Below are 16107 nucleotides of genomic sequence, written 5' to 3'. Positions count from 1 at the left end.
TTATTCTTATTAAGTTTTACGAACGATAACAACGACTCAATCCATGTTAAGTCAGATACTCAGTCAGTATCTTACGTGCAATTACTCGAATGGCCCGGATGCATGAACTTCGATTAACTGCGCTTGCTTTGCGATGTTCCATCCGGGCTACTGCCACTGAAATGGTGGCGATAGCTCCCTAACACACACGAAAAGTTGTTGGTAGGGTATCATAATTTATCTCTGCAAAACTTTTTATTATCATCTTGTCGCACGTCAGTGAGTAGTTTTCAAATTTTAGTTCCACCTAAACGACAACTGAAAACAATCTAATCAATGGAGAAATTTTCCGTATTTACATATATCCTCATCTAAGTAATCTGGGCTGGGTTGTTCAAAGCTGGGTTTAGATAACCCGGGGTTAGTGTGAAATCGGATTTCAGCTCTAGAAGCTTTTAAGGAAAATTCAGTAGAATTCTTTTTGTCAACAATTTGATGATTGGATGCTCCATATAGAGTAGAGAAAATGATCCCAAAAAGGCTATCGAACAAAGAAGTATAGAAATCCAGATTAAAATTTAACCCTGGGTTAGTGCTAATCGGCTTTCGAAAAACTGGGCCCTGAAGGACTGGGTGAACTCGTGACAATTGTGTATACCCAAGACGAAGTCGAAAGTTTGCATAACTTCGAGGAATTCACCAAGCCAACCTAATGTTTAAACGAGGCTCTGTAATTAAACAGAAAAGATCTTCCCATGTATTCAGTTAAACATATTTAGCAAAAAATACTAATCCATGTAGCATTGTAGGTGTTGACATACTCTCGTCAAAACACGCTGGTTATCGACTAATGAAGGTGTGCCTAGTATCTCAATGGCTTTATAAGGCTTAATGCATTATTGAAATGGGACTCCATAATAAAAACGATTCTAAAACGGACCAATTAAGCCAAAAAAAAACTTTAAATTTTTACACAAAAATGATGTTAAAAGATCCTCTTTTTGCCCACGATATATAACGTTAGACTCCTCTAATTGACTCTTTCTGCACTAGTCTTATTCTGCTTTAGAGAATTTTTTGTTTGTGTTTGTCTCCATCGATGTACTTGGACTAACAAATAACATCTCTAGTTACACTATAAAATTTGTCGGTATCGACTGTAAGCTGTTATGAATTACAATCATTCACGGGAGAGAAATACGTAAAAAAGGACATGTATTTGTGTAAAAAAGGCTGGATAAAATTTATAGTTTTGGACTGCCTCGCAAAGAGTTGATTAACGGTATTTTCTAACAAAACATTTAAAATACTACTCTAAAATGACTTTGCGTACAGCCACGCTCTCCACGTCAACTTATTTAATTTAAGTCATTAAATAATTAAGGCTTGGAAGAACGACTCTAACTTTTAATCATTGTTGTACCCTATTAAGAGAGGAGTTCCCTACATACAGTGACCACCTGCAGCATGGTATGTTAAAAGACTCCTTCTTTGTACAACGTCTTCATTAAAGCTCATTAAAACCTTAACAGTTGAACGGAGACCGACGTCCACTTGTCAGCCTCAATAAACATTCAAACATCCTTTTGCGGCATGATCATACCGCAAAGCAGTGGAATAAAAAGGAGAAAAAAAGAAAGGGAATCAAAAAAGTCTTTATGCAAAGGTAAAGTTATCATGGAGACTTAGAAAAGAGATGTATGAATACGGGCAGGCTTAAGCTGTTCAGCCATAATACATCGTTTTAGGGTTATCGTATCGCTTTTACGACAGTCCTAGTCAAAATTTTATTGCGCAAGGAATGGAATATGGAAAATGGGGTGACGAAATATTAACGTAAGAAAACAAATTCTAAAGGCATTTTTCCTAAGATCAATTAGAAATATTTTAATCATGAATCATGTCAATGTAGTTTTTGGCAAAAAGTTGATTTATCACGCAACATTTTGGTTTCACTTTGATATCACCTTACAGTCAAGAAATAAATTATGCTGCGTTGATATGTGTCACCCTTATTAGTCTATGAGCTAATAATCGTTGTCATCATTCATTAACTTATTCACCTGGAACTAATGGAGCCTCAATCTCATTGCATCTGTCGAAGTTATGCCCTGAGACACGTTTGTTGAAAATCCAGTTAACTTCACAGATCCGAAGCCATAATTTACAGTTCTCAAATTGAGGGATAGTATTTTGGGTCTTGGTACTTTTGAATTTTAAAGCGATCAAAGTTTCTATCTTGAACGTAAACACAACTAATAAATTAAGCTTTGTGGATCTGAATCTACAAGGACTTTCGAGAAACAGGTCCCTGGTTTCTACACTCGCTTAGGTCTTTATTCGGCTCAGTTTGAGAGTTAATCTCCAAAACCGTTGAAACAATTAATCGACGACTCTGAGGATAACCCCCTAATCGCCAGATTCACCATGTTAGATATCGTCATAAAAATTTAATTGCTTCTCAAGAATACTCATATCCGGTATTCGTTGATGACTTCGATATTTGGTTTTCTAGTGACATATGTCCAAAATTCTGCCAAGTAGCTAAACAGAAAAAAAGAAAAACACCTCTACCATTATACCTAGTTTGCATACCAAATGTTAAATCATTAGCCGATGAAAAATCCAAATTTTAAAGATCGAACAACGTAAGCTTCACCTTCATCATCTTGCATTATCCTTTGGTTATTATTATCATCATACGCATTCCTTCCACAAATTTTCCGGTGCTAATTACAATCCTTTCTCGCTGGAATTTTGAGAGTGTGCTCATTACTATAGTATACCTTTTAAATGAAACAGTTTTTGCCCTTCTTTCACGCCTTCTCTCACAATCCCCACAATATGTTATTGTTAATGTTTCATTAGCTAATTCCATGACCATCTGATGTGGTCTTAAGGGCCCACTTTTATCAAAACATGGTAACCTTTAAATACTTTTTTGACGTGAGACTTTTATCCCAATTAATAGTTAGTGGAGAGCCAAAGAATTGCATTTTGATTTTCGTGTTTCTGTTGTGGCCATATCAAACCGTTATTTCAATTCAACCGACTTACAAACTTCCTGTTAACCAGTACATTAGAAACAGCTGTAATGTTAATGATCCCACGCAGTTGACTGATTCCTCATAATAAGACGTGGATAATATGTATTTACATCTACTCATTAAAGCTTTTGAAGGACACCGTCATCAACTGGAAGCTCTTTACACCAGAAAATTAAAATTAAATTAAGTTTGGTTTGTAAAGTAAACTTAAAGGTTGTTTATATCACCATGCCTTCATTTCCGGAACTCATCTCTGACTTAGAAAGAAACTTTTTGTTGCATTACTCGATCTTGTCGTATCATGAGAATAATTAGAGTAAATATGTCTATGAAAGCATACAGGTGAAACAGGAACTTAGAGAAGAAATAAGCCTTCAGATGAAAACAGACAGGCATTAATAAATTATGAGAAAACACTGGTGCACCCCACAAATAGAATTGAGTTAAACGATGCTAATTAACGGTTCAATGTTTAGGTTCACTCTCTTAATTTGACGTATAGAGGCTTCCTCAGGAGTTTTTTGAGTCGATCAGTATGATTGACTTCTTTGTAAATTTCATATCCACGCGACGCCTTTGGATGCCGGCGGACATAGTTAGACTCGGATTCACCTGTCAGAGTGGCCTATAAAACTTCTCAGAATAACAGGTTAATCATTCTCATCACGACTGGGTGAACTGAAGAGAAGCAGACATGAACACAAGGTGGATTATACTCTTCTCCTTTTTTTATTTGCTGCTTCTGATTAATCAAGCAGAAGTCCAGGGCTACAGCTATCCGTCTCCGGTGGGCAAACGGCGCTTTCCCCTTGAAAGAATCGTGCAGGTATTTGGCTGTTATTTGAGGTCAGAGAGGTTGAATATTGTGAAAGCTTTTGTGAAAGTGAAGTTCTTATTTCTTTTCATGCAGCACCAAGATCCAGCCCAGAAAACTGCCCCGCCAGCTAATGGTTATTTGTCAGGTCCAGTTGGAAGAGAAGTTCGTCAAAAAGAGGTCAGTTGGTGTTTTAATTATGATGACATTTGAAAACCGTGAGCGAGCTTACTTAGCAGTACACGGGAAGCATTCTTCTGATTAAATCAAGTAAAATTTATAACTTAAATTGTATTTTCCCAAGGAAAACATTCCAAAATTCAGCTTTATTCGTCTTGCAATCTAAAAACCATCAGTGTGTCATGCTACGCTCGACTAAAAGATGCAACGTGATCAAAATTCGGTAATTGTAGAGCGGGGAAACGACTCGATCCATTGTAAGGTTTATTTCTGGTGATCGGTTGATTTGTCACTGACGAATTACAACTATTTTTGTCTCTTTTGATAGAGAGAAGACCAGAATCTGGAGGCTAACGAGTGGATGTACTGAGATGAAACGTCCACTCGCTTGGCTTGTGGATAAACTGTGAAAAGGCGTCATTATATTGCAACGCGAGTCCAGAAGTAGTACCGACTATTAATTTGTTCCTTTTTAGAGATTGTAAGAATACTGTAGAATATTCTGAAATAAAACGATTTGAAACCAGTCAAATGAACAGCATTCTAATTGCTTGTCCCTAGTTTTATCGTGGGGGGGGGGGGGGGGGAAGAGGGGTTTTGGGCATTTTCGCAACCCTCATTTATAGTTCGATTAATTGTTTTGAGTTAGACTAAAACACCAATGGCATTTGTCCAGATTCAGTAATGTATTACAAAGGAAATTTGGGAATGATCTACCCTCAAAGCTTAAAAACACATTTAAAACAAATGAATGGAAGAAGATCTGTTTATTAAGTTGATTTCTTCGATAAAAAAAAGGCTTGTCATGAAGCATACATCAATCTGATTTCAATAAGAAGGCGAATGCAAGTAGTTCTATAACCCGATGTTGATCCGATTTTCATCCTATTACCATGTAAATAAACGAAGTTATATGCACCACACGCAAGCGACACCTTTTACCTGAAACAAAGTTAAATACTTAATATGGCTTCGCTTGAAACCACAAGTAGTCAAAGTAAACACGCCGCATTTAAAATTCAGCTGTCAGCAATGTAAGATAATACAAGCAGCGCACGATCTGCTTTCAAAAGGAAAAAGCACACAAGTTACGATTCAGGCTTTCAGGCTTATTGGCCACTCTGTAGACTCCATGCTTCGTCATCAGATGTTAAAATTACTACAACCCTCACAGTAGCCTGGAACATGCTAGTTGATGCGTGATATGTTAACATTCCTATGTAGCTTTTTGAAAATTAACTCTTCGATGCATTTAGACTCTAAAGAAAACCGATCATTAAAGAGAGGGGATCATTTTTGACGACAAAGAGGAAAATATCGGTTACAGAATCATTGCTTGCTGTGTTTAAGATTGCCCGCCTTTAAAAGGCGTGTTGGAATACCAACAAAAATTAACAATAATTCTGAGTTATATCGTCAGTGTTATAGTGTAGCTTCTTTAATGACCGCTGTGAATATATGAAAATCATGTAAGCGAACTGCGGATTAAGAAATGAATACGAAAGCGATCTTTGCAGTAATGAACATTACTTGTGAAAATAAGGCCTGAAAGATTAAAGCCTGTACGGGATTTTAACCCACGACATCTGCGATGCCTATGAATGACTTTCATATAATATATAGATTTAGCCAAGCCTAAAAGCGGAGCTCTTGTTATGTTATTTTCTAGCTCTTCATTACAATAAATAAAAACTGTAATAAAACACGTCAGCACAGGCTGTAGAGGAGTTTCTTCAAGAGGATAGGGGACCAGATGAGGTTCTTAGAACACGCATGCTAGTCAGCGGTATCTTCAAACAGCTTAGAACCTTCGTTGTTGTTCCTGATGGTTTGAGCAAACATTCGAAGATAGGGAATGTTATCTTCTTCAGATGAAGTGTATGATGACAGCATTAATTGAAATTATATTCTATTGAGCATGACTTATAATTTCGGTCTTAGAAAACGAGCCAAAATTGAAAGAAACGACGGTAAACAACTTTGCGCTAAGACATCACTAGTCGATTGGAGTGTATACACGTGAGCACAGTGAATCAGTAAAACTGAATACGCCAGAATCGTATGGAATTCTCTTACATCTTCTCTTGAAGTTGCTAGGTATGACTGCTTGCCCTACCGTTTTCCCTTAATGTCTCAACCTCCTCTGTTGAGCGTAAACATTAGGGACCTTAAGATCCGAGGACGGCGGATGTCTACGACGGCGAGCGGAAGTTTGAATGCGTGTTTACTTACTTCCGGTAGCCGTTCCCCGTAAATTCCCGCCGTAGCTGTGTTGTCTGCGACGTCAAAACAACTAGTTTGCCGTTTCTTACAAAACGTGAGTTGATTACAGTGTTTTTATAAAATATCTTTTATAATTTTCGTATAATTTGCGCATTATGGAGTCAATAATATTTTTAATTCGTTTGCCTACTCTTCTGAGACCTGATTTTCGAGAAAAAACATGTTTTTTTTCTTCTCCACTAAACAGGTCATGGCTGCAGCCGACACGAGTGCCAAGGAGATTGCTCGGTAAGTTCTCTTACTCTCCTTTCTTCACGTTTTTAGCAATGAATGTGGTGAAACTCAACACGAGTTACGCTTAGTAAATGATAATCTCTCGATTATTTATGTTTGTGAAAGTGTCTTGCATATTTGGTGAACAAAAAAGGGTTCTGCTTGCAGTAAAAAATAAAAGACAAACAACATGAAACACAAACAAAAAGAAAATAGGGATTAACATTTTATTTTTATCTTTAGAACCAACTTGGAGTGGACTGAACAACATGACAATATTCTTTGTCAGGAGATTCTCGTTCTTGAACCATTCAAGGCAAAGAAAGGAAGCATTGCAAGAGGCCAAATTTGGGATAAAATAGCGAACAATCTGAACAGCCTTCAACATCCCCAGTTCAGAGTGACGAAGCGATCTGTCAGACAACGATATACGCTTTTGAGCGACAAATTTAGAGCAAAGATGCGAGATGAAGAAAAGGCAAGAGGAATCGATACAGATTTGAGTGACGTTGAAAAAGCACTTGAGGAGATAGAAAAAGAAGCTGTGGTTGAAGAAACGGCGCAAAATAGCAAAAGAAAGTCGATAGTGCTAAAGCAGGGGAAATGAGATACAGAACATCGGCGGGACACAGAAAAGACAAAGGAAAGATGAGGTAGAGAATAAAACAGCAGCAAGAGCAAAACGTCGAATTAGTGGTGACACGGTGGCATATTTGCGAGAAAAGAACGACCTCATGCAGAAGTGGAAAATGGAAGAAATGCAGCTACAGAAGAGGCGACTAAAGGCTGAAAGTAAGGCGGAGGAGCAGTCCAAAAAGGAACACAGGATTTGATGCAGGTCATGCTGCAGCAAACTAAACAGCAACAAGAACAAATGCAAAATTTTCAGAAGATGTTCACGCTAATGCAGCAGCAGCAGTCTCAAATTATCATAAAACTTCTAGAAAAACAAAACTAAGTCATGGCCTGACTTTGTACTGTGCAAGATGAATGTAGTTTTCAGCAATTTCAGGCATATGTTTCTTGATTTTGTTTTGTACACTTGCTTTTATTTTATTGTTAGGTTTTCCATGTTATATCAGCTTCATGTTCAGACTTTTTGATTCAAATAAACTTGATTAAAGACTTAATGTTATAGACACTGGACGTTTTGTCTTCCTGGGTTCAGGAGTGTATCATTCCACTGAGGTATTCTATGATTATGTTCCTGATAAACTGTATCCACCACAAGACTGGAAATCATACGTAGCTCTGGAACCGGGCGGCCGAATCGTGGAATTAAATCGCTGAGTCTACATGGGTACGCAAACCTTCGAAGTGCGATACACAACCCTTCAATTCCATCGCATATTGTTCCTTGTTGACATGTAAAGTAGCTAGGAAGATGTAGGGCCTCAAAAAGGACGGGAAGGTCACTCTTGCGAAAACGAAACTCGGATAAACACTCATTGTCATCCATATCATTAAGGTCAAATTTCCCATAACTTTCATAAGGAAAATCTGGGTTTTTGAATGTGTTAACGTCATAAAGAAGAAGGAACTCGTCCTCTGATATATCGCCATCATCAAAACTTTGCAGAATAATCCTACGAATCTCTCTAAAGGAAGCCATGACTGAAGTACTCAATGAGAAAAATCGAAAATATGTAAACAATGCTGCCCGCGCCTTCGACTTGGTCTCTTAAGGATTTTTCGCGCCTTGCGACGGCAACCTCTTCCCAGTCCCCCCTCGGTCATGACAGCCGTCATAGACATCCGCCGTCCTCAGATCTTAAGGTCCCTATTACAAGGGAGGAGGCAGATCAAAGTAATAATATGAATTAAAACAGGAGGCCCCCATTAATTTTAGTCCTAATTAAAGGAGGATCCTTGCTTTTCCAGATTCTCACCCTTTAAAACTCACATATCTTGTGACCATTTGGTATGAACATTGGTAAGAAACACCATGCAATAATGAAAGCTTGAGCAAGAGTATTAAATGCAATCTTAATAATAATATTGCATGTTACAGTGTGGTAATTTACACAGCAAAATTATATAATCACATAATTCCAAACAAAGGAAGTCAGGTTATTGACTCACCTGCTCCAACTTTTGAGAAATAGATATAGTAAACAGTTACAATTAATGCAAAGTTGAAAGTTTGAAAGCTAAGAGGTATACATCACAATTATCAGACCCTATGCGTCATTGCAAAAAAAGGTCAATTACCAGAAGATCATTGATTTTTGTTACTAGGTGGTACTGTACTTAAAATACTTCTACTGACACAAATGCATTTTTCTAAAGTTATCTCAAAGCATATGACTGTACAGGTCATGTGGATGGTTCCTGCATGGGGACTGACATTTCAATTACCCCAGCAAACTTTAATCATCAGAATTACAAGCTGAGGTGTATTTACCAAGTGCTCAAGTTTCCAAATTAGTCACCTAACTCAGTTACAGTGGAGTTCACTCCTTTTTGAGGCTATCTTGAGCTTGATCATCCTGTTACATGTGAAAACATCAAATGTTACTCACATACTCAAATAATTACCTAAACGAAAAGTTATAATTTTTTTAATAATCCGCCTACGCACATACATATACACCTATATCTATACATATACACCTATATCTATACATATACACCTATATCTATACATATACACCTATATCTATACATATACACCTATATCTATACATATACACCTATATCTATACATATACATGTATATATATATATATATACAATGCTAAAACAAAAACGAAGGAGGCTATGAATGCAGAAAAAGTGATCTGTCACTTACGATTGTCAAACGGTTGTTTGCTTTCACTCAAAATCCCTCTGATGAAGATTTGTCAAAAAATATTTACTTTCCATCCATTTCGTATGACAAACAAGTAGGATGAATGTGAATTAAAGCGCAATTCGAAGCGTGCGCGCAGCGAGGTATCATATCTATAAAATTTATAAAGCCGAGAAAAGTCGGTCTGTCACGTAATTATAAGTCTGTACGTGTAAACTGCTATATTAAGCATGTGAAGCAATTGCAATGTGAACACAAATTTAGGCATTAAGTAACTAGAGGGGAAAGGGAGAAGGTAACGTGCATGACGATTACGTGTGTGACTTCGAAATACCATTTGTGTGCGCTAGCCTTTTCGCAGGCAAACGTACGAATTCGCACGCGTTCTGACCAAATCTCACTAGTATGTAAATGCCTTGTCAAGGAACACTTCAAACATTTTTTATGCTCGGCTTTATTTACCCCAAATTATGGCATAAGCACCCATATGTAGCAAAATAGTCTTTTGATGACTGCAAACTCTCTTCTGAGTAAAATAATAAACAGTTTAGTGGGGGTTAAATTAAAATGTGATGAGCTGTAGTCCGATCCAGTATCGGCTTACGTCATAGAAAAACAAAGAGTCCCCAGAAACCTGCCAGCGAAAGGGCTTGAACACCGGACCTCGATGTAGCATACCGGGGGCACAAGGTTAGGCATGCACACATCAGCGAAACCAGTAATTTAAATATAAGAAAATATTTGTACACTTTAAAATAGGCTAGAAAATAGCGTTTAACAGTTTATTCAAGAGATAGATATCACTCATTCTTAAAAATCAAGTATCCAGCATGCGATGAAAACGCTTTTACTGGAAGATGAATGATCAATAATTTCAAAACGAAGAAACTAAGCATTTCTTTCAATAAAAATAAAAAGAAGATGAAACAAAAGGCAGTCAAAATTTAAGGAAAGAAAAATCACTGAGAATGCTAAATTGATGGCACTCTTGACGAGTAAATTTGCTCGGTTCTTTTAAACCGAGTTTTGGGAGAATTATGTTTGTTATGCTTTCAATTTGTCTCCCTTGACCAAAAACTTGCTTTCTCTAAGTCACAGTTACTGAAAAATCTGGTGGTATTAGCAGATGGAGTAAGCGTAAAGTTTTAACCCTGCAGAGCCTCAAATAAACCTCATCTGAGTAAATATTGACTTGAGAAGTACATTGGAGTGTATAGTCATTTCAGGATAAGATCTGTTGTCGTAACATTATCGTTTTTACGATTTTCGGAAATTAACTTTCCCCTCCATCTTCCCCTCTATTAGCAAAAACTGTTTTCAAAACTTTGGTTCTTATTCTAAATATAAAATTCCTTATTTCTTTTTGCCTCTAGAAGTAAATCAGTGGATTAGCAAGCGAGTTTAACATGGCACATGTTCGCCACAATGTTTGGTTGACGGGGAAAGTTTGACAAATGCCTGTAGCGGGAACGATGCGACAGAAACAAAGTGGAAGAAGGCAGACAATCACGATTTAATGGAACATCACTTACGTGCGCAAGTGTTTCCACTTGACTTTTACTCGCATGGAAAGAAAATAATTTCTTTTTGTTATCAATAAGAAGATTTTTAATTTTGTTGGTCGTTATGAGTTCAGTGTCTAATGAGGATCAGCTCACTCTCATGAAGCGACCCGTTAAATTTTATCGTACTTGTGGGCGACTTGGTGGAGAGCCATTTAGGTCAGTGCTTAAGTTTTTCCTAATTGTAAGGATTTTAGAATTGGAACTAATTGCGACAGACATTCTCCCATAATGAGGGAAGTTTAGGCTGGCAGAGTGAGGTAAAATCATTATCAACTAAGGAGCATTGCATGAATCTCTGGGACAAGTCATCCATTTTTTGTTGGTGTTTTGACTCAAATCTTCCTTCGAGGTCATTTTCAAAAGGCTACGAATAGGCTGAATCCCTCTGATCATATCAGAGTTTTCTATTGCGAGTTCGAGTTTTATCTTAGTATTAGTACATGGTTCCTTTCTTAATGGTTTCCTCCATTATTTTAGTGTTAGTCAAGTAGGTATTGAACTCAAGCATAAAGAAGTTAGGCGAGAGGCCAATTTGAAACAGAATTCAGCGATGAGTTAGGTGATTTATCTTTTTGAAATTAAATTGTTTAAGTACCTCCAAATACTCTTCCTTTGATTTCAGTGGCCGTCGCGGTCACTTTTGTGTGGGTTTTTTAAAACTCAGTCGAAATGAGCTCTAGTTAGAAGCTGTTTCAATCAGAAAAGAAGCTTTCGCTAGTGCGGCGATAGCATCATGAATAGGGCCAAAATTTCCGTGGAACAAACTGCAATTTAAAAAAATTGTGAATTTTTCAGAATAGATAGAGAGTTTTATTCTTAAGTTTTTAACATGATTTCTGTCAAACGCAGACGTCAAAGATCAAAACTTACCGGGGTAATTGCAGGCTGAAACGTGTGTTGGTGAGGGAAATGTCATGTGTTGAGTTGGATACCAAATGAAGATCAAGTAAACCTTTGGATCAATGGGTCAAATATTAGCAGATTTCCAGAGGCTTTTATAGATGAGCTCAGTTGACTCTTGTGTGAATGTGTTTCCACTCAACTTTTTCTGGCGCATAAATCACAGTTATCCATAATTGTATAATTTATGATGTCCTTTTTTGTTGGAAATCACAAATATAAGTTTGGTTATACCATCAAAAAGATTAATAGGAAAAATAAACAAAAGGGACTTAGAAGGGATGGAGATGGAGAGGATTGGCAGCGACTGGAAACAAACATCTTCCATATTTAAGAAAATTTAGGCCGGCAGGATGAGTTCACTAACGGCTTAAATCAATTGTATGAATCACTGGGTCAACAAATCAGTATTTTTGTTCCTATTTGGACTGTCCTGGAGATCAGCATACGGGTTTGAGTGTTACTAAGTTCTAATGTTATCTATTATTGTTTCCTTTTCAAACGTTTCGCTCACTAGTTTCATTCAGGTAGGCCGCAGCATTAAACCCAAAAATCTAAAATGTGAAGTGAGTGGCTTTTTTCAAACAGAATCCAATTATAATTATTTTCCCTCGCTCTTAATATATCAATATCGATTGTGCAAATGCTTTTCTGGTAGTTTTTAACTGAGTAACTCGTAGCCAATAAACAACATCTAGAGTCTTCTCTTAAATCTCCTCACGGAATTTGCGAAGTGTTCGCCCAGCAAAAGATTGTCTTTTTTTTTTCTAAAGTAAGGCGCAAAACCAGTAATTAAAATGAACATACATGTGTGTACACTGAACATAGCCTAAAAATCTAAAAACCCTCACCCGAGTAGCTTTAAGAACACACGAAATTGTTAGTTGTAGCACTCTGCATTAAAAGCTTTAACACAACCCGCTGTTTTTTCTATGACATATCTTTTGAATGGTTTGTCAAACGAACTCGAGACATGTTAAATTCGGCTTTGACGAACAACTTCATCTTTTCAATCATGGTAGAGAGATCGAGATAGATATTGCCAGTATTTAGTATTTTTTAAGGAAAATGTGTGCAAAAGCGACGTCTTAGGCAAAGTCCTTTGATGTGCCAAAGTCCAACTCAATTACACTCTTCACAACTCATGACAGACCAAACCTTAAATATCTGCCTTAAGTTATTTGCTACAATATCGTGAACTGGCCTAGGTTTTCAGTATTGTCATAATGAAACAGTTTGGGTATTGCCAGCTACGGGAGATGGATGACATTTTGGCTGCCTCGTTGTGATTAGCGAGGACGCTCTCAGTTGACCATCGTCCCGTCTTTATAATAGCCTGTGGACTTGAGTCAGCCCGTGTAGTAAGGGTCACATATTACTTAAAAATTAAATCATACACGCATTTGAATGGCTCTTACATATGTTCTATTGGAGGAGAGACGCATAGATGATGTCGCCGTTAACAACATTTTGCTACCGCGTGTCTGATATTCAAAGTTGTGCCCTTTTGGTCAAGAATTACATTTGTTATTACTTTATTTTTCCAATTCTAATTGAAAATAAAAGTTCAGATTTTAAAGAGAACAAACATACCAAAGCTAGTTAGAAAATCACGACATAGAAAATTTATAAACTTTACCATTTCAGAAAAGAAAGGTAACAGAATACTGGAAGGGAAACTTGAATAGAGATGGCAAATCCAGGTTTTGAGCAAACAAATCCTTAACTCTTGTAGGGTTTGCTCACAACTTTTCAAATCACCAGAGTGCATTTCATTTCGGCCACATGTCAAGTTATTTGCAGAATCCTCATTAACTTTTAATGCTTTAAAGATGAGAAAGGAAATGACTGTTCGAAGAGTACATAACGTCTAAAGCCAAAGCACTGAAGTGGTCAGTGATCATAAAAATTTGAAGAGATTTTGTTCTGTGATTGGTTGGCGATGCTTAGAATGATGTGAGGGAAAACAAATTTAAAGGTTTCGCGTTCAACTACGAGTTCATTTTATTTTTGATTTTAGATTCAAACTGTGTTTAATTTATTCACTGCATAAATATTATCATGGCTTATGTTCATAGAAAGCTTTGTTAGTAGTATCCACATGAATTTTTATTTAAAAAATGCATAAATATATATATGTATAAATGTGTCCTTAACTTCGGTTCTTCTTCTTCAACGTTATTAACTGTTTCTGGAGCGCAAAATAAGGAACTAGTACAATAAATCATTATTGCTGATTCATATAGTTATTTGAATGTGTGAGTAGAATTTGATGTTGTCACGTGCAATAGGATGTACCAGGTGAGGATAGTCTTTCATGTAGCTTTATTTGCTTGCTTGTTTATACTACGACGTTTGTTCGTCGAAGGAAGGACTTAGCCTCTCTTTCGCCGATTTGTGGATTGCCTGAAAAAGAAAAATAAGATATTCGACAAGAGACATTATTCTTTATCAAAAAAGAAAAAGAAAAGTCGCGGTAATCTCGTTCCTTCACAAGGGACTCGATTCGACTAAGACCACTGCGAGCATTTGGGTGCTTAACCTACACGGGTTTTCTATCTCAAATGTTGAAGCGTAAGCTGCTAGAGTCTTGGATTTGGGAAATTTGTAAATAATGGTAATTGAACTGATTGGAGTGCAATTTGTGAAGGCAGTCACATGATTTCTAGTGCATTTGGGATAAATCAGCAACAAATTGCTTTTGCCTTTTGGGCTTGTGCGATTTGGTTAGCCTTTGAAAAATATACGAGTGTTGATTTATCCCACATTGCACGAGAAAAGTCATGTGATTAATAGTTAATAATTTACAAGCAAAGTTATGACTCTGTTTTCCTTTTTATTTGTTCTTATTTTTTGTCATGGCTTAGCAGTTCGACCGCTTGTCTTTCCCTTGTTGCCGAGGTTTCCCCCTACAACTTGCTTCAAACTTTTAAAACCTTCCTCAAGAATAATTGAGCGTTTATATCCTATGTCTGTTATGTATCAGTCGACAGCAATACTCATTACACGAAAGCCATCACGCTCGTAATCTTCCCCGTCTTTCGTACGAACTATTGCGAAAACTCCTCGAGAATTTTATTCAGGGGCTACGGTTCATACTTTCATATCCGTTTTTGGAAGCCAGACTTTGAGCCAGTTGTTTTCCTTTTCTGGGTTTGTTGAATTAAACCGTTGTTGCTTTGTCCTCACCTGTCCGCTATTTTGTTTTGTCATGCTTTCGCATCTTACTCGTCCATCAATTTAATTTCAACTTTCTGCGCTCAATTTCAATTTTCTGCATTGTCTGTGATGACTGACGTGTTTTGAGCCAAACAGAATGCTTATAATTACTTTTTTTAAATGTGTATTCTTAGGTAATATGCGTGATTTGAAATCACAAGTATGATTTCAGACCAAAATCACGTGACACAAAGCTCAACTACTACTTTATTACATCCATCTTGAATCGCAAAATTCAGTCTCTAAGATACACGATCTTTTATTCGTTAAAATATTTTGTTTATTCAGTAGTAAGCTGTTTTGTAGAAAAGTGCAAAAGTTGTTTTTTTTCATTTCCCTGCAATTTGCTTGGTTTCTTTAACAAGCAATTGTTCGTTGTATTTCAGTAGAGTTTCCTCATTGGCTGAGAAAAAGATGCGATTTAGAGCAAAAGAATGATGTGATTCGTGAATAAATCGCGGCTATAAGAGCCAATCAAATTACAAGAATCACCAGTGATTTAAAAATGAATGTAATGAAGGTTGAAACTTTTCTTTTATGATTTCATGACTAATAACTTTCGCACTAGCTTATGATTAACCCACTGGTGTCATGCCCAAACGTCATTGGGACCAAGCGACTTTTGAGCTTAATGTGCAGGGGATCTAAGTACGAATTAGTGTCCGACAGCCACACCAAATAAATGGTTGAAAGATATGAATGAACAAACTGATGTTCTTAATTACCTCGTCCATGCAGTGTACTTCTCTTGACGCTGTCTGCAGATCTCAGGTCCTCTTGTGATCTTTCATACGCCTCCTGGTCACTTTCCGATCCTTCTTGTTGTCTTTCGTTTACGTCATAGAAGTTCTCTTGGAATTTTTCATGCACCCTGTGTTGATTTTCATGGTGTGCCTCGTGTACATGCTTGAGATATTCGACGTGATTTTGCATATTTTCACTGTAATGGTCATAGAATTCTTGGAAATATTCATTGGGCAGTGGGCCCCAGTTCGGCGCAGAGTGTACGATTATGAAAATTGCGCAGGCGAATGTAAAAACCCAGAAATGATTCATAAATATTACTTGACTGCTACGTAGACCGTCAGTGGACCTGGAAAAAGGTGGCTATAATTC

At 37.1% G+C, this 16107-nt stretch overlaps 1 long non-coding RNA gene and 1 pseudogene across 1 annotated transcript; both read left to right on the top strand.

Moving 5' to 3' along the window:
- Positions 1–3623: 3623 nt before the first annotated feature.
- On the top strand, positions 3624–4552 carry LOC131772617 (uncharacterized). The gene is made up of 3 exons (XR_009339268.2): positions 3624–3852; positions 3937–4020; positions 4349–4552. It is a non-coding gene; the product is annotated as an uncharacterized lncRNA (long non-coding RNA).
- A 1939-nt stretch (positions 4553–6491) lies between these two features.
- LOC131772616 (forkhead-associated domain-containing protein 1-like) lies at positions 6492–7553 on the top strand (annotated as a pseudogene).
- Positions 7554–16107: the final 8554 nt, after the last annotated feature.

Source organism: Pocillopora verrucosa, chromosome 10 (genome assembly GCF_036669915.1).
Source record: "Pocillopora verrucosa isolate sample1 chromosome 10, ASM3666991v2, whole genome shotgun sequence".
Classification (NCBI taxonomy): domain Eukaryota; kingdom Metazoa; phylum Cnidaria; class Anthozoa; order Scleractinia; family Pocilloporidae; genus Pocillopora; species Pocillopora verrucosa.
Note: the sequence above shows the minus strand (reverse complement) of the source record. Positions and strands in the feature narration are given on the sequence as shown.